The 20485-nt window shown below is 44.7% G+C and overlaps 1 protein-coding gene across 2 annotated transcripts in view; it reads left to right on the top strand.

The window, feature by feature from the left end:
• The first annotated feature begins 160 nt into the window (after nucleotides 1-160).
• SEC14L5 (SEC14 like lipid binding 5) overlaps nucleotides 161-20485 on the top strand; it is an 84240-nt gene continuing 63915 nt past the window's right edge. The window contains exons 1-2 of one of the 2 annotated variants that reach the window (XM_075566152.1): nucleotides 161-426; nucleotides 17211-17331. The gene's annotated coding sequence lies outside the window, so the exon portion shown is untranslated. Of the gene's footprint in view, nucleotides 427-12831; nucleotides 12964-17210; nucleotides 17332-20485 lie in introns of those variants that run through there. The other variant, XM_075566150.1, reaches the window with a different exon arrangement.

The following is a 20485-nucleotide window of genomic DNA, read 5'->3' as shown; positions in this document are numbered from 1 at the left end:
AATTACGTCACCAACGTGGCAACATGGAGACTTCCTATTCTCCTTTCAAAGAAAACTTTCAAACAAAACAAACAATATTAAAAAAAAAAAAAAAAGAACGTTAAATATTTTGGTTATAACCTGCTTTTAAGTAAAAACAATATGTATTGCGTAAAATGAATATAGCAGTGGTTATTTTCCTAAAGATTAACAGACACTGTTTTATCGCTCAGCCACATGATGCCAGACAAATCATGGGCCTGAATGCAATTATTCTGAGACTAAAACTGCTTGCTCTGCATCCCAGAGTTAGCAAAAGGCTTTACAAAGAGTTTTGCTGGCAATGCTGTTTTATGCCAGGAATTCTAATCTGTGTGTGTGAACTCTCACTATCCCCGACTGATGCAGTGTCCAGCACTTCGGGGAGTATCCGAATATCTCCACCAGGTAACCATGCGCTTTGTCCTAAACTGATCTTGGGTGTAGTCCCTCTTAAAAAGAGGCAATCTCTCCCAGAACCAAAGTGTAATAACGGCAGTGACGTTAAATGGGTTACAGTTGATTCAAATGTAAAAGTATGTAAAAATATTTTTTTGTTTTTGTTTTGTTTGGAAACCCAGTGAGCTGAGATTTTATGAGAGTTTAATTTCCTTGGGCTGCTCAGTTTTGTCTGATGTCACTTTGTGTTCAACAAGAGTTTGCGCAGCCAGAGCCCCTTTCTCTTACCTTTATTGGCTCTCAGAAGGACAAGGTGGTCTAAAGGTAAAGCAAAAGATTAATTGAAAAACCCTCCTAATGCAATTTGTTATTCATTTCCAGAGTAACAAAAATAAACCAAATCTTTGCTATTAGCACAGTTCTATTCGTTTAAGCCAATTACATTGTTAAATTGTTTACAAAATGTTATTTTTTTTGGCAAACTACGTGGGACTACGCCTTTAAAGAAACACGACTTTTTTTGGTCTTAAAAGAGTAATCCAAGGGGTTTTTTTTAAACACAGTATTGAAGCAGGGGGTGTCCGGAGCTGATTCACGTTAATTTTAGCTCCAGTTACCCCTGCTTCCAAGTAATGGCCGCTTTTCAAATCTCCCGCGCCCTGCGAGCCAATAGGAAGCAGTGACATCATCAGGCTCGGCTTCCTATTGGTCCACGTGACGCGGGAAATTTAAACTTTAAAACCCAGCTAGCTCAGCCGGAGCGGCTCCCGGCAGCTCCTACGAAGGTATCTCCGGAAACAGGGGGTCTCCGAAGCTGAAGTTAATGGGGTTCAGCTCCGGAGACCCCCTGCTTCAATACTGTGTAAAAAAAAGGATTCAAAATAAAAAGCACTTGGATTGTTCGACCAAATCGAACTAATGTCAGTGACATGTTTAACTCTTTGATTGAGAGGACATCTAGTGGCACAAAATGTCACTCACGCTCCAAAGTCATATGACCAGCTTTAAAAATAAATTTAAAAAAAAACTTAATTAGTTTGCACCACCCTATAAACAACACTAATTGATGCAACTGAACATTGTCAAAGAGAAAATAGTGTCATTTTGATGAATATTTTTTTTACATCTCTCAGCATTTAATACTTTTCATGTTGATGTGGCATCTCCCCTCTTCTAACTCGTTTCTCACATTTGCTATACATGAGCGGAGCATCGTTATCGAAGTATATGGATAACCACTGAATTCTTGTAATGATGCAAGAAACGATTATCCTACAGTAAATTGGAATTCACAAGGCATAGAATTCGTGTGACGTAATTGGCTAGCTAGTCAATCCACTCCTTGTAGTACAGGAAGTCCCCGCTTTTCCACGCTTCGTTATCCGGCGTTCCGCTTATACGGCGGCGCCGAGAAGGGGGCCGCCATCTTTAATCCGCAGTCGCGCATGCGCAGAACGGGCGATTGCGCCCGGTGCGCATGCGCAGAGCGTTGTCTGTGCGCGCATACCGTAGTTTGCGCACGCAGACCATAGACCGCGCATGCGCAGAACGGGGAATACGTCATTCTGTGCATGCAGAGAACTGAAAATCGCCGGATCCGCTTTCCGGCGATTTTCACTATACGGCGGGCCCCTGGAACGGAACCCGCCGTATACCCGGGGCCCTGCTGTATATCGAATAAGGACCTAAATATTCAATGAAGATGTTTTAACCATGTCGAAGAAAAGATCTATTCACTCATTAGAGTATCTATGATTCTGATTGGATATTTTAACCAAAACCTCTGCAGAGCAGTTTATCAGAATTGTCTTCATAACTGTGTGACCACGAGTCAACACATAAGGAATGTAACAAAAGTTGCAAAAGGGGAATCAAATTAGCAAAAATTGAAAATAAAAAAAGGATTTCAATAGAAAGTAAGATCAACCCTAAAAAGTTCGGTGTGTATCAAAACAAACGAGCTTTATTGGCATGACAGAAAAACAATTTCAGTATTGCCAAAATATGAATGACAGGGTCGGGTATAAAGTTTACAGAGTACCTTAATAACAAAAAGATTAGAAAAGAGAATATAGGACCCTTTCAGTGTGAGATGGACAGGCAAATTATTGAAGATAAGCAAAAAGCAGAGGTATTAAACACATTCTGTGCCTGTATTTACCAGGGAGGAACACATTGCAAAAATAGTGCCACAGGAGGAAGCCATACCCTCTATATTAACGGAGTGCCACTAAAGGGACAGTGTAAAGGAGTGCCACTAAAGGGACAGGGTAAAGGAGTGCCACTAAAGAGACAGTGTAAAGGAGTGCCACTAAAGAGACAGGGTAAAGGAGTGACAGTAAAGGGACAGTGTAAAGGAGTGCCACTAAAGGGACAGTGTAAAGGAGTGCCACTAAAAGGACAGTGTAAAGGAGTGCCACTAAAGGGACAGTGTAAAGGAGTGCCAGTAAAGGGACAGTGTAAAGGAGTGCCAGTAAAGAGACAGTGTAAATGAGTGCCACTAAAGGGACAGTGTAAAGGAGTGCCACTAAAGAGACAGTGTAAAGGAGTGCCACTAAAGAGACAGTGTAAAGGAGTGCCACTAAAGAGACAGTGTAAAGGAGTGCCACTAAAGAGACAGTGTAAAGGAGTGCCACTAAAGGGACAGTGTAAAGGAGTGCCACTAAAGGGACAGTGTAAAGGAGTGCCACTAATGGGACAGTGTAAAGGAGTGCCAGTAAAGAGACAGTGTAAATGAGTGCCACTAAAGGGACGGTGTAAAGGAGTGACAGTAAAGGGACAGTGTAAAGGAGTGCCACTAAAGGGACAGTGTAAAGGAGTGCCACTAAAGGGACAGTGTAAAGGAGTGCCACTAAAGGGACAGGGTAAATGAGTGACAGTAAAGGGACAGTGTAAAGGAGTGCCACTAAAGGGACAGGGTAAAGGAGTGCCACTAAAGAGACAGTGTAAAGGAGTGCCACTAAAGAGACAGGGTAAAGGAGTGCCAGTAAAGGGACAGTGTAAAGGAGTGCCACTAAAGGGACAGTGTAAAGGAGTGACACTAAAGGGACAGGGTAAAGGAGTGCCACTAAAGGGACAGTGTAAAGGAGTGCCACTAAAGAGACAGTGTAAAGGAGTGCCACTAAAGAGACAGTGTAAAGGAGTGCCACTAAAGAGACAGTGTAAAGGAGTGCCACTAAAGAGACAGTGTAAAGGAGTGCCACTAAAGGGACAGTGTAAAGGAGTGCCACTAAAGGGACAGTGTAAAGGAGTGCCACTAATGGGACAGTGTAAAGGAGTGCCAGTAAAGAGACAGTGTAAATGAGTGCCACTAAAGAGACAGTGTAAAGGAGTGCCACTAAAGGGACAGTGTAAAGGAGTGCCACTAAAGAGACAGTGTAAAGGAGTGCCACTAAAGGGACAGTGTAAAGGAGTGACACTAAAGGGACAGGGTAGAGGAGTGACACTAAAGGGACTGTGTAAAGGAGTGCCACTAAAGGGACAGTGTAAAGGAGTTCCACTAAAGGGACAGTGTAAAGGAGTGCCACTAAAGAGACAGTGTAAATGAGTGCCACTAAAGGGACAGTGTAAATGAGTGCCACTAAAGGGACAGTGTAAAGGAGTGCCACTAAAGAGACAGTGTAAAGGAGTGCCACTAAAGGGACGGTGTAAAGGAGTGACAGTAAAGGGACAGTGTAAAGGAGTGCCACTAAAGGGACGGTGTAAAGGAGTGCCACTAAAGGGACGGTGTAAAGGAGTAACAGTAAAGGGACAGTGTAAAGGAGTGCCACTAAAGGGACAGTGTAAAGGAGTGCCACTAAAGGGACAGTGTAAAGGAGTGCCACTAAAGGGACAGGGTAAATGAGTGACAGTAAAGGGACAGTGTAAAGGAGTGCCACTAAAGGGACAGGGTAAAGGAGTGCCACTAAAGAGACAGTGTAAAGGAGTGCCACTAAAGAGACAGGGTAAAGGAGTGCCAGTAAAGGGACAGTGTAAAGGAGTGCCACTAAAGGGACAGTGTAAAGGAGTGACACTAAAGGGACAGGGTAAAGGAGTGCCACTAAAGGGACAGTGTAAAGGAGTGCCACTAAAGGGACAGGGTAAAGGAGTGCCACTAAAGAGACAGTGTAAAGGAGTGCCACTAAAGAGACAGTGTAAAGGAGTGACAGTAAAGGGACAGTGTAAAGGACTGCCACTAAAGGGACAGGGTAAAGGAGTGCCACTAAAGGGACAGTGTAAAGGAGTGACAGTAAAGGGACAGTGTAAAGGAGTGACAGTAAAGGGACAGTGTAAAGGAGTGCCACTAAAGGGACAGGGTAAAGGAGTGCCACTAAAGAGACAGTGTAAAGGAGTGCCACTAAAGAGACAGGGTAAAGGAGTGACAGTAAAGGGACAGTGTAAAGGAGTGCCACTAAAGGGACAGTGTAAAGGAGTGCCACTAAAAGGACAGTGTAAAGGAGTGCCACTAAAGGGACAGTGTAAAGGAGTGCCACTAAAGGGACAGTGTAAAGGAGTGCCAGTAAAGAGACAGTGTAAATGAGTGCCACTAAAGGGACAGTGTAAAGGAGTGCCACTAAAGAGACAGTGTAAAGGAGTGCCACTAAAGAGACAGTGTAAAGGAGTGCCACTAAAGAGACAGTGTAAAGGAGTGCCACTAAAGAGACAGTGTAAAGGAGTGCCACTAAAGAGACAGTGTAAAGGAGTGCCACTAAAGAGACAGTGTAAAGGAGTGCCACTAAAAGGACAGTGTAAAGGAGTGCCACTAAAGGGACAGTGTAAAGGAGTGCCACTAATGGGACAGTGTAAAGGAGTGCCAGTAAAGAGACAGTGTAAATGAGTGCCACTAAAGAGACAGTGTAAAGGAGTGCCACTAAAGGGACAGTGTAAAGGAGTGCCACTAAAGAGACAGTGTAAAGGAGTGCCACTAAAGGGACGGTATAAAGGAGTGACACTAAAGGGACAGGGTAGAGGAGTGACACTAAAGGGACTGTGTAAAGGAGTGCCACTAAAGGGACAGTGTAAAGGAGTTCCACTAAAGAGACAGTGTAAAGGAGTGCCACTAAAGAGACAGTGTAAATGAGTGCCACTAAAGGGACAGTGTAAAGGAGTGCCACTAAAGAGACAGTGTAAAGGAGTGCCACTAAAGGGACTGTGTAAAGGAGTGACAGTAAAGGGACAGTGTAAAGGAGTGCCACTAAAGGGACAGTGTAAAGGAGTGACAGTAAAGGGACAGTGTAAAGGAGTGCCACTAAAGGGACAGTGTAAAGGAGTGACAGTAAAGGGACAGTGTAAAGGAGTGACAGTAAAGGGACAGTGTAAAGGAGTGACAGTAAAGGGACAGTGTAAAGGAGTGACAGTAAAGGGACAGTGTAAAGGAGTGACAGTAAAGGGACAGTGTAACGGAGTAAAGGAGTGACAGTAAAGGGACAGTGTAACGGAGTAAAGGAGTGACAGTAAAGGGTCAGTGTAAAGGAGTACCACTAAAGAGACAGTGTAAATGAGTAAAGGAGTGACAGTAAAGGGACAGTGTAAAGGAGTGACAGTAAAGGGACAGTGTAACGGAGTAAAGGAGTGACAGTAAAGGGACAGTGTAAAGGAGTGCCACTAAAGGGACGGTGTAAAGGAGTGACAGTAAAGGGACAGTGTAAAGGAGTGCCACTAAAGGGACAGTGTAAAGGAGTGCCACTAAAGGGACAGTGTAAAGGAGTGCCACTAAAGGGACAGGGTAAATGAGTGACAGTAAAGGGACAGTGTAAAGGAGTGCCACTAAAGGGACAGGGTAAAGGAGTGCCACTAAAGAGACAGTGTAAAGGAGTGCCACTAAAGAGACAGGGTAAAGGAGTGCCAATAAAGGGACAGTGTAAAGGAGTGCCACTAAAGGGACAGTGTAAAGGAGTGACACTAAAGGGACAGGGTAAAGGAGTGCCACTAAAGGGACAGGGAAAGGAGTGCCACTAAAGAGACAGTGTAAAGGAGTGCCACTAAAGAGACAGTGTAAAGGAGTGACAGTAAAGGGACAGTGTAAAGGACTGCCACTAAAGGGACAGGGTAAAGGAGTGCCACTAAAGGGACAGTGTAAAGGAGTGACAGTAAAGGGACAGTGTAAAGGAGTGCCACTAAAGGGACAGTGTAAAGGAGTGACAGTAAAGGGACAGTGTAAAGGAGTGACAGTAAAGGGACAGTGTAAAGGAGTGCCACTAAAGGGACAGGGAAAAGGAGTAAAGGAGTGACAGTAAAGGGACAGTGTAAAGGAGTGACAGTAAAGGGACAGTGTAAAGGAGTGACAGTAAAGGGACAGTGTAAAGGAGTGACAGTAAAGGGACAGTGTAACGGAGTAAAGGAGTGACAGTAAAGGGACAGTGTAACGGAGTAAAGGAGTGACAGTAAAGGGTCAGTGTAAAGGAGTACCACTAAAGAGACAGTGTAAATGAGTAAAGGAGTGACAGTAAAGGGACAGTGTAAAGGAGTGACAGTAAAGGGACAGTGTAACGGAGTAAAGGAGTGACAGTAAAAGGACAGTGTAACGGAGTAAAGGAGTGACAGTAAAGGGACAGTGTAACGGAGTAAAGGAGTGACAGTAAAGGGACAGTGTAACGGAGTAAAGGAGTGACAGTAAAGGGTCAGTGTAAAGGAGTACCACTAAAGAGACAGTGTAAATGAGTAAAGGAGTGACAGTAAAGGGACAGTGTAAAGGAGTGACAGTAAAGGGACAGTGTAAAGGAGTGACAGTAAAGGGACAGTGTAAAGGAGTGACAGTAAAGGGACAGTGTAAAGGAGTGACAGTAAAGGGACAGTGTAAAGGAGTGACAGTAAAGGGACAGTGTAAATGAGTAAAGGAGTGACAGTAAAGGGACAGTGTAAAGGAGTGCCACTAAAGGGACAGTGTAAAGGAGTAAAGGAGTGACACTAAAGGGACATGGTAAAGGAGTGCCACTAAAGGGACAGGGTAAAGGAGTGCCACTAAAGGGACAGTGTAAAGGAGTGCCACTAAATGGACAGTGTAAAGGAGTGCCACTAAAGGGACAGTGTAAAGGAGTAAAGGAGTGACACTAAAGGGACAGTGTAAAGGAGTGCCACTAAAGGGACAGTGTAAAGGAGTGCCACTAAAGGGACAGGGTAAAGGAGTGCCACTAAAGGGACAGTGTAAAGGAGTGCCACTAAATGGACAGTGTAAAGGAGTGCCACTAAATGGACAGTGTAAAGGAGTGCCACTAAAGGGACAGTGTAAAGGAGTGACTGTGGAGTGACAAGGAAGTGACCTGAGAATGTCAGTGTGGTAGTGATATTAAGAGGAGTGACAGTGAGGTTACCCTAAATAGTGTCAATTACATAGAGTTTAGTGACAGTTTGATGGTGCAGAGGAGTGACTTTTGTAAGAGTGTCATCTGAGTGAGTGACTGACAGGAGAGTGAGGATTACGTGTATAGGGGTGACAGTGTGAGAGAGAGACCTCATTAACACTTGAATTACATGAGTTTTAGAGTGCAAGTAGTAATGAGAGTGAGTGTGTAACAGGAGAGAGTGATAAAAAAAAGTTTGACATTGTCAGAAAAGCTAAGAGACAGCTGGGTATGAGTGTGATCAAAGATTGATATACATTTAAAACTACATGCCATACAAGAAGCAAAATACACGTGCATGTGCAGGGTGAAGAAAGACTGTGTTCACATAGTGTAAGAAAGCAGAGAGAGAGTGACAGAGCTAATGGACCAAGGGAACTATACAGTATGAGTGTTTATGAGCGTAGTTGTCTTGAAACTATGGTAGACCGAGGCTAGAGTGAACATTTAACAGCAAAGTGTAACACTGCACTATATTGCTGATCGGTAGTGTGAATGGGTGTATAACTGTAAGATGTGTGACAGATCTGTGCCAGGGGAAATGTGATATCAAAATGTTTTAAGTGTGTTAAATAGCCAATAGTTGGTGGCGGCCGGTTAGGGCTAAGTGCAAGGTAACTTTGCCAGACGGGGCACAGTTACAGTAGGGCCTGGCGGGCGAGTGGACAGGGCTCATGGTGCTTTGAGTACCTGGGGCCCATCTCGTGGCTGATGTGGAGTCAGTTGAACAGCTGGGATTCGAGACGGTCCCAGCTTCGGCCATGTGTCAATTGCCTTACCTATAGGTGGAGCACTCTGGCAGGGTTCGCACCTATTGTATTGTATTGTATGTCTTTATTTATATAGCGCCATTAATGTACATAGCGCTTCACAGCAGTAATACATGTGGTAATCCAATAAATAACAGATAATATAAATAACAGATCATGGGAATAAGTGCTTTAGACATTAAGGAAGAGGAGTCCCTGCTCCGAGGAGCTTACAGTCTAATTGGTAGGTAGGGAGAACGTACAGAGACAGTAGGAGGGAGTTCTGGTAAGTGCATCTGCAGGGGGCCAAGCTTTATGTGCCATGTGTTCAGAATAGCCACAGTCCTATTCATATGCTTCTTTAAGCAAGTGTGTCTTAAGGTGGGTCTTAAAGGTGGATAGAGAGGGTGCTAGTCGGGTACTGAGGGGAAGGGCATTCCAGAGGTGAGGGGCAGTCAATGAAAAAGGTTTAAGGCGGGAGAGGGCTTTAGATACAAAGGGGGTAGAAAGAAGACATCCTTGAGAAGAACGCAAGAGTCTGGATGGTGCATAACGAGAAATTAGGGCTGAGATGTAAGGAGGAGCAGAAGAGTGTAAAGCTTTAAAAGTGAGGAGAAGAATGGAGTGTGAGATGCGGGATTTGATCGGAAGCCAGGAGAGGGATTTCATGAGGGGAGATGCTGAGACAGATCTAGGAAAGAGTAGAGTGATTCTGGCAGCAGCGTTAAGGATAGATTGTAGGGGAGACAGGTGAGAGGCAGGAAGGCCGGACAGCAGGAGGTTACAGTAATCAAGACGGGAGAGAATGAGGGCCTGAGTCAGAGTTTTAGCAGTCGAGCAACAGAGGAAAGGGCGTATCTTTGTTATATTGCGGAGGAAAAAGCGACAGGTTTTAGAAATGTTTTGAATGTGAGGGGCAAATGTGAGAGAGGAGTCGAGTGTGACCCCAAGGCAGCGTGCTTGGGCTACTGGGTGAATGATCGTAGTTCCAACAGTAATGTGGAAGGAGGTAGTAGGGCCAGGTTTGGGAGGAAGTATGAGGAGCTCTGTTTTAGCCATGTTGAGTTTAAGGCGGCGGATGGCCATCCAGGATGATATAGCAGAGAGACATTCAGAAACTTTGGTTTGTACAGTAGGTGTAAGGTTGGGTGTTGAGAAATATATTTGTGTGTCGTCAGCATAGAGGTGATAATTAAACCCAAAAGATGTTATTAGGTCACCTAGAGAGAGTGTATACAGAGAAAAGAGAAGAGGTCCCAGGACAGAGCCCTGGGGTACCCCCACAGAGAGATCAATAGAGGAGGAGGAGGTATTAGCAGAAGAGACACTGAAAGTACGATGGGAGAGGTAGGATGAGATCCAGGATAGAGCTTTGTTCCGAATGCCAAGAGTATGGAGAATGTGAAGGAGAAGAGGGTGGTCCACGGTGTCAAATGCTGCAGAGAGGTCGAGTAATATGAGCAGAGTGTAATGACCTCTGTCTTTGGCAGCATGGAGGTCGTCAGTTATTTTAGTGAGGGCTGTTTCCGTGGAGTGAGCAGTACGGAAGCCAGATTGTAGAGGGTCTAGGAGAGAATAGGTGTTGAGAAAATGGAGCAAGCGAGCGAATACAAGACGTTCAAGGAGTTTAGAGGCAAAAGGCAGGAGGGAGACAGGCCGATAGTTAGAAAGACAGGTAGGGTCAAGCTTGCTGTTTTTGAGTAATGGTATGACTGTTGCATGTTTGAAGGAGGATGGAAAGGTTCCAGAGCAGAGGGAGGAGTTAAAAATGTGCGTGAGCGTAGGGATTATAGTAGGAGCAAGAGGTTTTAGGAGATGGGAGGGAATGGGGTCAAGAGGGCAAGTGGTAGAGGGAGAAGAGGCGATCAACAGCGACACATCCTCCTCTGAGACAGTGGAAAAAGAGTCAAGGAAGGCAGGAGGAGAGTTAGGAAGAGGTGTAGGATGGGAGGAAGAAACAGAGGGGATGTTCTGACGTATGGATTCCACCTTTTCCTTAAAATAGTCAGCAAAGTCCTGAGCGGAGATGGAGGAAGGAGAGGCAGCGGAGGGTGGTTTGAGTAGAGTATCAAAGACAGAGAACAGTCGGCGTGGGTTAGACTTGTGCATGTTGATTAGTGAAGAAAAGTAGGCTTGTTTAGCTTGCGAGAGGGCACAGTTGAAACAGGATAGCATAAATTTGTAGTGAAGGAAGTCTGCGAGAGTATGAGATTTCCTCCAGAGGCGTTCAGAGGAACGAGTGGAGGAACGCAGCATGCGCGTGTGGGAATTTAACCAGGGTCTAGGGTTAAAAGGGCGAGTGCGGCAGAGAGAAAGCGGGGCATGTAGATCAAGAGAGGAGGACAAGGCAGAGTTGTAGTTCCTGACCAGTTTGTCAGGGTCTGTAGCAGATCTGAGAGAGGAGAGGGAGGAGTGTAACGTGGACTCAAAGTCAGGTAAGTGAATAGAGCGCAGGTTTCTGCAGAACCGGGGTGTAGATGGAGGTGGAGAAGTTGAGAAGCGAGATAGAGAGAATGAGATGAGGTGATGGTCAGAGAGAGGAAAAGGGGAAATGGAGAAATCAGAGAGAGAGAAATTTTTAGTGAAAACCAGGTCTAAGTAGTGGCCATCCTTGTGGGTGCTGGCTGCAGTCCACTGTTGAAGGCCAAAAGAAGAGGTTAGAGAAAGAAAGCGGGAAGCCCAAGGGAGAGAGGGGTCATCAATGTGGCAATTGAAGTCCCCAAGGAGAAGAACAGGGGAGTCTGAGGAGAGGAAGAAAGAGAGCCAGGATTCAAAGTGAGAGAGAAAGGCAGAAGGGGGATGAGTAGAGGTAGGTGGGCGATAGATGACCGCCACATGAACAGGGAGAGGAGAGAAAATCTGGACAGTGTGAGCCTCAAAGGAGGGAAAAGCAAGAGAGGGAGGAATAGGAAGGGTTCGGTAACGGCAGAGAGAGGAGAGCAGGAGCCCCACACCTCCACCCCTGCCATCAGGGCGCGGAGTGTGGGAGAAAGAAAGGCCACCATAGGAGAGGGCAGCTTCCAGAGCAGAGTCAGACTGAGTGAGCCAGGTCTCAGTTATAGCAAAGAGAAGCAGGGAGTGAGAGAGAAAGAAGTCATGCACAGAGAGGAACTTGTTAGAGAGGGAGCGAGCATTCCAAAGGGCACAGGAGAAAGGGAGAGAGGAGGGAGGGTGGCAGGGGATGGGTATGAGGTTGGAGGGGTTAACACCAGAAGGAGTAGAAGTTGTATGTGGGAGGCGAGGACGAGAGCAAGTAGAAATAAGGCAGGGACCAGGATTGGGAGAGATATCCCCAGAAGCAAGGAGGAGAAGCATGGATAGAAAGAGGATGTGTGAGGATGATTTGTAGGGGTGTGTTTTAGTGCAGGAGGTATAGCTGTGTGGTGACAGAGGACGCAGGTAAGAAAGGAGTTCATGTGAACTGAGAAGTGGGGAAGAAAGGAGAGATGGAGATATATGAATAGAGTTAGAGACATAAGGAGACTGGTGGAAGGAAGTGCATAATTTGAGAATAAGTGCGGTTGCAGCAAATATAAAAAATAAAGGCGGCATCACAGCAATAGTTAAGTGTTGAGATGTGCAGTCTTAGATAGATGATTTCCTCTTTCCAACGTAGATCAAAAGCAGGAATCAGAAGCAGTAGGTGATGTCCACTTTTCCACTTCTTTTTGAACTTCCTTTTTAAACTTCATAAATACTTGAAACATATATACTTAAAAGCATATCTGCTTAAAAGCATGGCTGCTAGCCATGCTACCTCCCCTGGCTGCTAGCCATGCTACCTCCCCTTTTGCTGTATTTAAATAAAAGCCGGCCATTATACCCCCAGACCTTTGTGTGTGTCCTTTATTTACGGGATGTTGTGGGGGAGGAGGGGGAGCTTGGGGGAGACACATCGCAGACTCTAATGTCATTCCTTCTTTATCTTTGCTTCTATCTTCATGATCCTCTCTCTCTGTCTCCCATACTTTGGTCTCCTTTTTTGCCCATTTCTGTGTGTCGCAGTATGTACATCCCTTATGTCACCCTGAGTCCCTTTTTATGTTCCCTGGGCCCCCCCAGATTGGGAGCACTGATCAAGAGATATGTAGAATGCCAGTAAAATCCCGTTTCAAAGAGTGAAAGACATGTTTGAGTATCAATGCCCTTATTGCACATATAATTCCGTCACCAAAATAGCAAGCCAGCGTCAATGAACTCTATGAGCTGCTCTGCTTCACCCATGAAGCAAGGGTATCAGCGAGACAGAGTCACATTACAGCATTGTGTTACATGGCCATGCTTCTGCTCCTATTCCGACTTGGCAGAACTGTAGCCCTGGTATCTGTTTCATGGCACGGGAAGAGGTTTCTAGATGTCCGCTTCACTCCAAGTTACTCCCTTATTCTTATCACTTGTGGCCGTAGACTCTTGTAAAGTCCCTTTCATCAAGAAGAGCCATTTCCAGGGAGAGTGTGTTGTTTGATCGGGATTAACAAGTAAGCAGATCTGTGCATGACCGATGCCTTTTTTAAACGCGAACTGGTTTCTTAGCAGTATCAGACTGGAATGCTGCAGCATATCTCCGATGCAGAGCACTGCACAGTTACACATTTTATAAAGAACTTGTAAGAGTTTTTGAGCCTCCTGCTAGTCCCCTCTTTTTACTTCATGTACAAATAGTAATAGTGGTGTAGTTCCTGATGTAAGAACTCTCTGTGGGGCCTATTAATTAAACACCAATAGATTTCAAATGCATAATTGTAAGTAAACAGCTTGCTATTTTGCATAATACAAATGTGGTGTTTTTGCCATATTGATTAAGATATTTATGCATAAAAATCACATGGTTTGACATCCCATTTACAAGCATTTTTTCCCCGGATTTGCTGCAATACCACCCCGGAAAGTAACATTAAGATTTTCAAGAAGGCGTTATTATAGGGCTTTTGCTGAACAGGATTGAGAAAGTTATGTAGGTTTACTAATGTCTGCGGTATAAAAAGGAGAGCGGGTGATTAGTTTAATTCAGTCAGTCCTTCAACAGCCAAAGCCCTATTTCGCATACATGGGGGATGCAGGTTTCCTGGCTGTAACCTTCCTGACAATATGCAAACTTGCAGCTTCACGAATAGCATGTGAAGAAGTAATTTTGCATGTTTGGCTCATTTGCATACACAATGTGCATATTTCTTGGTACTACACAGCTGGAAAGAAATTACATATAAAGCCCTTTTCCCATGGTTCGGAGAGACGATAATTGCTTATAGTTAGATGTGTATCTGTGTGAAAACATACATCTTTGCCTGGAAATAGTCTTAACGCAGTTTAGTGAATAGGTACCAATTAATTATTGTTTCAAAATGCTTTGCACCTTATTTTAGAAAGATTTTAAAAAAAATGTATTGTAATAATGACAGATTATGCAAGGTAAAAGTTTGTAGGCGCTATGTAAAAGGTTAATTTAGCAAATTTCTTACATTTGTTAGCACATGAAGTTTATTCTAGCATAGGGTCAGATTCACAGAGCTCCGTTAACTTTGGGTTCATAATGTAACGTTACCTAAAACAGAAACGGACATTATTTTCCGTGATGTTAATTAATGCAGGGGAGCGCAAACTTTTTTCCCTGAGCCCCCGTGTCGGCAGTTCCCCTCTCTCTTCGCGCGCCCCCCCCCCCCCCCTCCCTCTTACCTGGGCTCCGGCGTCATGACGTCCCGTTGCCATGGCAATGTGATGTCACATGACCTGGCCGCACTGCCATGGCGACGCGTCTAAGAAGCCGCCGGAGCCAAGGTAAGTGAGGTTTACAGAGGCCTTCACCGCTTCCCCGGCACACTTCATTTAAGTGCGCACGGCTGTGTAATTCACATCCTTCTAATTATATTTTAAAATTACATCCGTTGTATATCTAATTAGTACAACATAGCGTTAGCTTATAATAACGTGCCGTTAAGCATGTCTTAACTAAAGGCGCCATTACTCCCAGGGAGAGAAGGGGAGACAGAGAGAGTTACCTGTGAACAAAACTGAACACAACTGAGATACAGTAACTGAGAAATATGCTCATATACTCTGCATATACAAATGAGTATATTTCCCAGATAACTCAGCTGTGTTCCGGTTTGTTTGCACGTATTTCTCCATGTATTGCATAAAGGGGTGTTTGGGCAGGTGTACAGATATCGCAAATGTTATTGTGCTTGTTAACACAATGTGTTGCGTTAAAGCTGGTGAATTGTTTTAACAGTTGTGCTATCACTTCTTGGCCTTTCAGCTGAGATTAAGTATAAGTGGCGTGCAGTTGATCATCTGGTCATTACCTGGAAAGCTTAAGTTGACCAAGGCCCTCTGCTCACGCACCCAGGCGTGGTCTACCTGGGAAGAGCCTACGCAGGGCACAAGGATGATACTTTATGTCTCATGCCTGCACTTCACGATTGGCACGTAATTGATTGACACCGAGCGCGTTTGGATTCAGGATTGTTGTAGCTTTTATTGTACTAAGCCCCTTCCACCACTTGCCGGACGGCCAGGTTAGTAGGATTGAGATCTCCAGAGATTTTCAACCTATCGTGGCCTTCTGGTCGAGGGCCATTTTAGTACTGTTGACCACAGAATGGTTCACTATGCGCTGTTCCAGCGAGAAGTTGTTGGACATCCTGGTGCTCCAGTAGATCGAAGACATCTCAAAAACAGCGCGTGTTTTGGCTGAAGTAACTGCTCAAGAGCAATACTGCGCTGGCACCAAGCACAGACCGCTAAGGACTTTTGCTGACCTTATAGCTGAAGAGACCTCCCAAGTTATGCTCCGGAGCGATCACATCACTGGTGAGCGTCATGGGAGCACATTCACCTTGGGATTCAGGAGAAAACCAAACAGTAGTGCTGTTGAAAACAGTGGTTAAGGAAATGCGTTATTTTGTGCGTTAACCGGGTAAAAACATCTGCTCCATATCAGTATATAAGTCACTGGGTGCTCTACTAATACAGGACTCTCTCGCCGTTGTTAGGGGGAATGCCTCTTTTGCTTTCCATTATCACTAACTGCCGTTGTAGTTAATGCAATGCTCTTTCCGGCCATAAACATCACTTTACATGACACTATTCAGCTTTTAGGGCATAACATCACATTAACTCACTTAACTAAGCTCTGGTTAATTGGCCCTTAGATATCTGAACACATTTTTTCATGAAAGCCCCCATTTAAGATAGTGAGGAGTGGCTTAATGCATAGTTAAAAGTTCATTAACTCTATTGTCCATTGGGTTAATCAAATCTTGTTTGCCTTCCTCTGGATAGAAATACTGTAAATAAAATATAGGATAAGTAATGTATGTGTCGTCTAAATGTAGCACAGGTTGAACTTGATGGACAAATGTATTTTTTCAACCTCATCTACTACTATATAACAAATAAGGAAAGGAGAACGTCCGTATTGGAAGCCAGAGATGGCATCAGAGAGACATGTTTTATGATTTATGTATAATCAACAATAAAGTATGTCCCGTCAAACATGATTGTGAATGTACTGCTAATACTTCACACTAAGCATTTATATATGTATACAAAAGTAAAGAAATCAATTAATTGTAGTTAAAAAATAAATAAATAAATAGTGAATGAACTCCCATTGAAGGGAGTGAAAGCGGCTGCTTTAGGCTAAGGCCCCGCTCCCAGAGTCAGCGCTCCCGCACTGCAGACAGGCGGGGCGCTGACATACACAGACCGCGATATGCGGTCTGTAGGGAGCGGGAGCCGGAGCGGGAGGTGGGCGGGAGTGGGAGGCTTGAGCGGGAGGATGGGCGTGGCTTGAGCGGAGGGACCCGCTACTCTCCCCCCCCCTCCCTCCACGGGCTCGGGCTGGCACTCATACACACACGCAGACAGACACACACACACACATACAGACAGGCACTCACGCTGCTTTCCCCCCCCCACTCCTCCCCGCTCCCCGAAGCCTCTCCTCCTCCCGAAGCCTCCCCTCCTCATTGGCTCACAGCCACACCACGTGACGCGTCAACGCTAGGGATCACCATTCTCTCGTATCCCGTAGCGGCTGACGCGTCACAGCGCGTAGTGAGCTGTGCAGCCAGGGGGGACCGGGACCGGCTCGGGAGGATTCCCCTGCTGGTGGGGAACTCGCGTGTGGCCGCCCGCGCCGCCGGGCGCACCGGGTCCCAGGCCTTAGGCTGCGCTTATAGTGTTGGCGAAGGGACGTCGCGGCAAAACAAATGCATTGTCGCCGTCGCACGCAACGGTGACGGAGCGACAGTGCTACCAGAAATCTGGTAGTCACTGATATTTGCTTATTTCGGCGACGGTCTCCCCTTGCGGCCAATCAGGAGCTTCTCCGTGCCTCTGCCCTCCCCTTTTATGACGTCATCCAGCGACGTCGCCTAAACTTCCAAATACAACTCGTCGCAATGGCGACGGGGGACGTCAGCGGTCGCGTCGCCGTCCCCGGCTGTATAAGCGCAGCCTTATTCACTGTGCGCTTCCCCCACCTCATAATGTTGCATAAGAATGAGAGAGAATGGAAAATATGACAGAGAGGCAGATTGGAAGCTGATTCGCTTTGGCTGCAAAATAACACTGTATTTTCATACGTACAAAAGACATAATGAAACCACGTCCTTTTACCACCGTAATTGACTTGCTAACAAAAATGAGTTTGAAAACAATCGAGGGTTATGGAATTGTGTATTTGTTGCAGATGAACAATTGCTCCATTCTTTCATAACAGAACGTACCCAAGAAGCCGCGAGTGTGAACATCACTCTGATCTTGTCTAGCGTGACTGTGTCCTCATCACCTGTCTTTCTAAGAAACTATTTGACAAGACGTAAGACTCCAACAACATAAAGGTAAATAGATTTATTTCAGAGTTACTTCGCTTTGACTGTTTGGGACGCGGGGTTTTTATAAAAATGACACCGCTGTGTGAATATGGACCTAAATGCTTTGAAGGTTTTTTTGTTTTTGTTTGTTTGTTTGTTTTTTTTAAATCTAATCTCGTTTGTGATCAGATTATTTGTGGCTCTTAGAATCTACATGTGAATTTCTAAATCTCTTCTTATTTTCTTTGTTTGTTGTAAAGCGGAAATGCCATAATTAGACAAACAAATGAAACAAGCAGAATAATAAATAGCCGATACAATTATCTTTACATCGTAAAACAGGAAAAGTGCAGATTTTGTGCAGGGAAAAAAATGATTTCAACTTTCACTTAAAGGGTGATTGAATTTTTCTAAAGAAGGCAATAACAATGGTATATTTTCCCTTGCCGTCTATGTGCCAGTACATGGCATAGTGACATAAGACCAAAGGGAACTAATAGCAGTGGTATGTTCAATATGTTCAATGTAGGTGGTTGACACCATTTTATACAGATCAAAGTACTGTATGTGTTTAAAAATGTTTTTAAACCTTTAGGGCAGGGAGGGGTTCTCAACTTCAGCTCTCAAGACCCCCCTATCCCCCCACCCCCCCAACAGGTCAGGTTTTAAGGATATTCCTGCTTCAGCACAGGTGGCTCAATCATTGGTTCAGTGGAAAACTGAGCCACTGATTGAGCCACCTGTGCTAAAGCAGGGACTGATTGAGGAACCTGTGCTGAAGCAGGGATATCCTGAAAACCTGACCTGTTGGGGGGGGGGAGGTCTTGAGAGCTGAAGTTGAGAATCTCTGCTTTAGGGGAATATTCACTATGGTCAGTTGTGGGTTAACGCTCCCGATCCAACATTAACTGCCATTCAAATCAATAGCCGGATAACAAATATCCAGAGAATCCTCACAGCCTAAAGATAATGGTGTAGGTGCTATCTAGACGATACTTGGGAACAGATAAGGTGTTCAAAGAGAGGCACACCGAGAGAGGTCCTATATATGAGGCACACCGAGAGAGGTCCTATATATGAGGCACACCGAGAGAGGTCCTATATATGAGGCACACCGAGAGAGGTCCTATATATGAGGCACACCGAGAGAGGTCCTATATATGAGGCACACCGAGAGAGGTCCTATATATGAGGCGCACCGAGAGAGGTCCTATATATGAGGCGCACCGAGAGAGGTCCTATATATGAGGCGCACCGAGAGGTCCTATATATGAGGCGCACCGAGAGAAGTCCTATATATGAGGCGCACCGAGAGAGGTCCTATATATGAGGCGCACCGAGAGAGGTCCTATATATGAGGCGCACCGAGAGAGGTCCTATATATGAGGCGCACCGAGAGAGGTCCTATATATGAGGCGCACCGAGAGAGGTCCTATATATGAGGCGCACCGAGAGAGGTCCTATATATGAGGCGCACCGAGAGGTCCTATATATGAGGCGCACCGAGAGAGGTCCTATATATGAGGCGCACCGAGAGAGGTCCTATATATGAGGCGCACCGAGAGAGGTCCTATATATGAGGCGCACCGAGAGAGGTCCTATATATGAGGCGCACCGAGAGAGGTCCTATATATGACGCGCACCGAGAGAGGTCCTATATATGAGGCGCACCGAGAGAGGTCCTATATATGAGGCGCACCGAGAGAGGTCCTATATATGAGGCGCACCGAGAGAGGTCCTATATATGAGGCGCACCGAGAGAGGTCCTATATATGAGGCGCACCGAGAGAGGTCCTATATATGAGGCGCACCGAGAGAGGTCCTATATATGAGGCGCACCGAGAGAGGTCCTATATATGAGGCGCACCGAGAGAGGTCCTATATATGAGGCGCACCACTATATGTAACATGTAAAAATATAACTTTTATTATAACAATGTACATACATGTACTATCAAATAAAAAAATAAAAATATTAACACTCACAATAATTTGAGTTTTAATTCTGATTTCTTTTAATTGATCCGCACTGTGTTAATATAATTACATAAAAAGATGTCCTCACGGGAGGCCCCTGGGTCTCCTTGCTGGTTTAAATATAACAGCATGTACTAGCAGTGTCTCAAGTATTCGCTACAAGTTTAACTTGATCCATTAAGAGCGTCGCTAGAGTGATACCAGATACGATAGTTCAAAACGGGATCAAAGAGCTAAAGTGGAATTAAAGATACATGTATATACTGTATCTATTCATCAATGATGTCATGTCTTTGCACGCCTTTATCTGTGCAACAGCCGGATCTGTTGCATCATCCCGCAATGGGCCTTAGTGAATAACCCCCTAATTTATCCATAGTAACCAAATGCCTTGGAGTGTTTATACAATCTTCACCTAAATGATTTGGTGATCACACTGTAAAACTGTTCTATATGCAAAGAGATGAATTCATCCAGCGTCTTTTTCTTTGACATTGTGCTCGAGAAATGATGGCAACATAATTTGTGTAGGGAAATAGGGGAAAAGGAACAAGAATGAACAGATAACTTTAGAATTAAGCGAACCCAGAGAAAATGTGAAACGTACTTATTTTTTTTACATAATTACGAAACTTGTGAACATTTTACTTTAGAAGGAATGATATCTTTATAGTGAGCAAGTTATATTGATAAATTGTTTTTTTTTTTTTAAATGCTATGTTGAACTGCCCCTTTAATAGGCTACTGTAGGTCACACTACATGCTCTGGAGAGTTTTTAGATTGATCTTTTTTTGTGATAAGACATGTTTGTAAACAGTCATTTACACAGGATAATTGTTGGTCCCAATTGTATCTCCCTTTTATGTTTTGGTTTGACCTAAAAAATGCCTTCAACATTACCCAGCAAAGATAAAGAACAATAATTACCAGATAAGGTTCCAATTAAGCACATCAAATTCAAATGTACGACTTTTACAGTAAAAGGATTTACATTTTACTTTGACGGGTGATCGGATCTTTTTAAGGAAGAGAATGACATTGATACATTGTAACAAGCATAACAGTCCTCAAACCGTCAGATTAGAGTGGTTAGCAGTGCCCTGCCAATCTCTCCCTGGCTGAGGAGGGTTTGACAAACAATGGGACAACGATCCGTTGTTGCCGTATGAAACAGAGGATTGTCCCCCTGGTCAGTGGTGATGT

The sequence above is a fragment of the Ascaphus truei genome, chromosome 11 (assembly GCF_040206685.1).
Source record: "Ascaphus truei isolate aAscTru1 chromosome 11, aAscTru1.hap1, whole genome shotgun sequence".
Lineage (NCBI taxonomy): Eukaryota > Metazoa > Chordata > Amphibia > Anura > Ascaphidae > Ascaphus > Ascaphus truei.
This window is presented reverse-complemented; position numbering and strand designations above follow the sequence as displayed.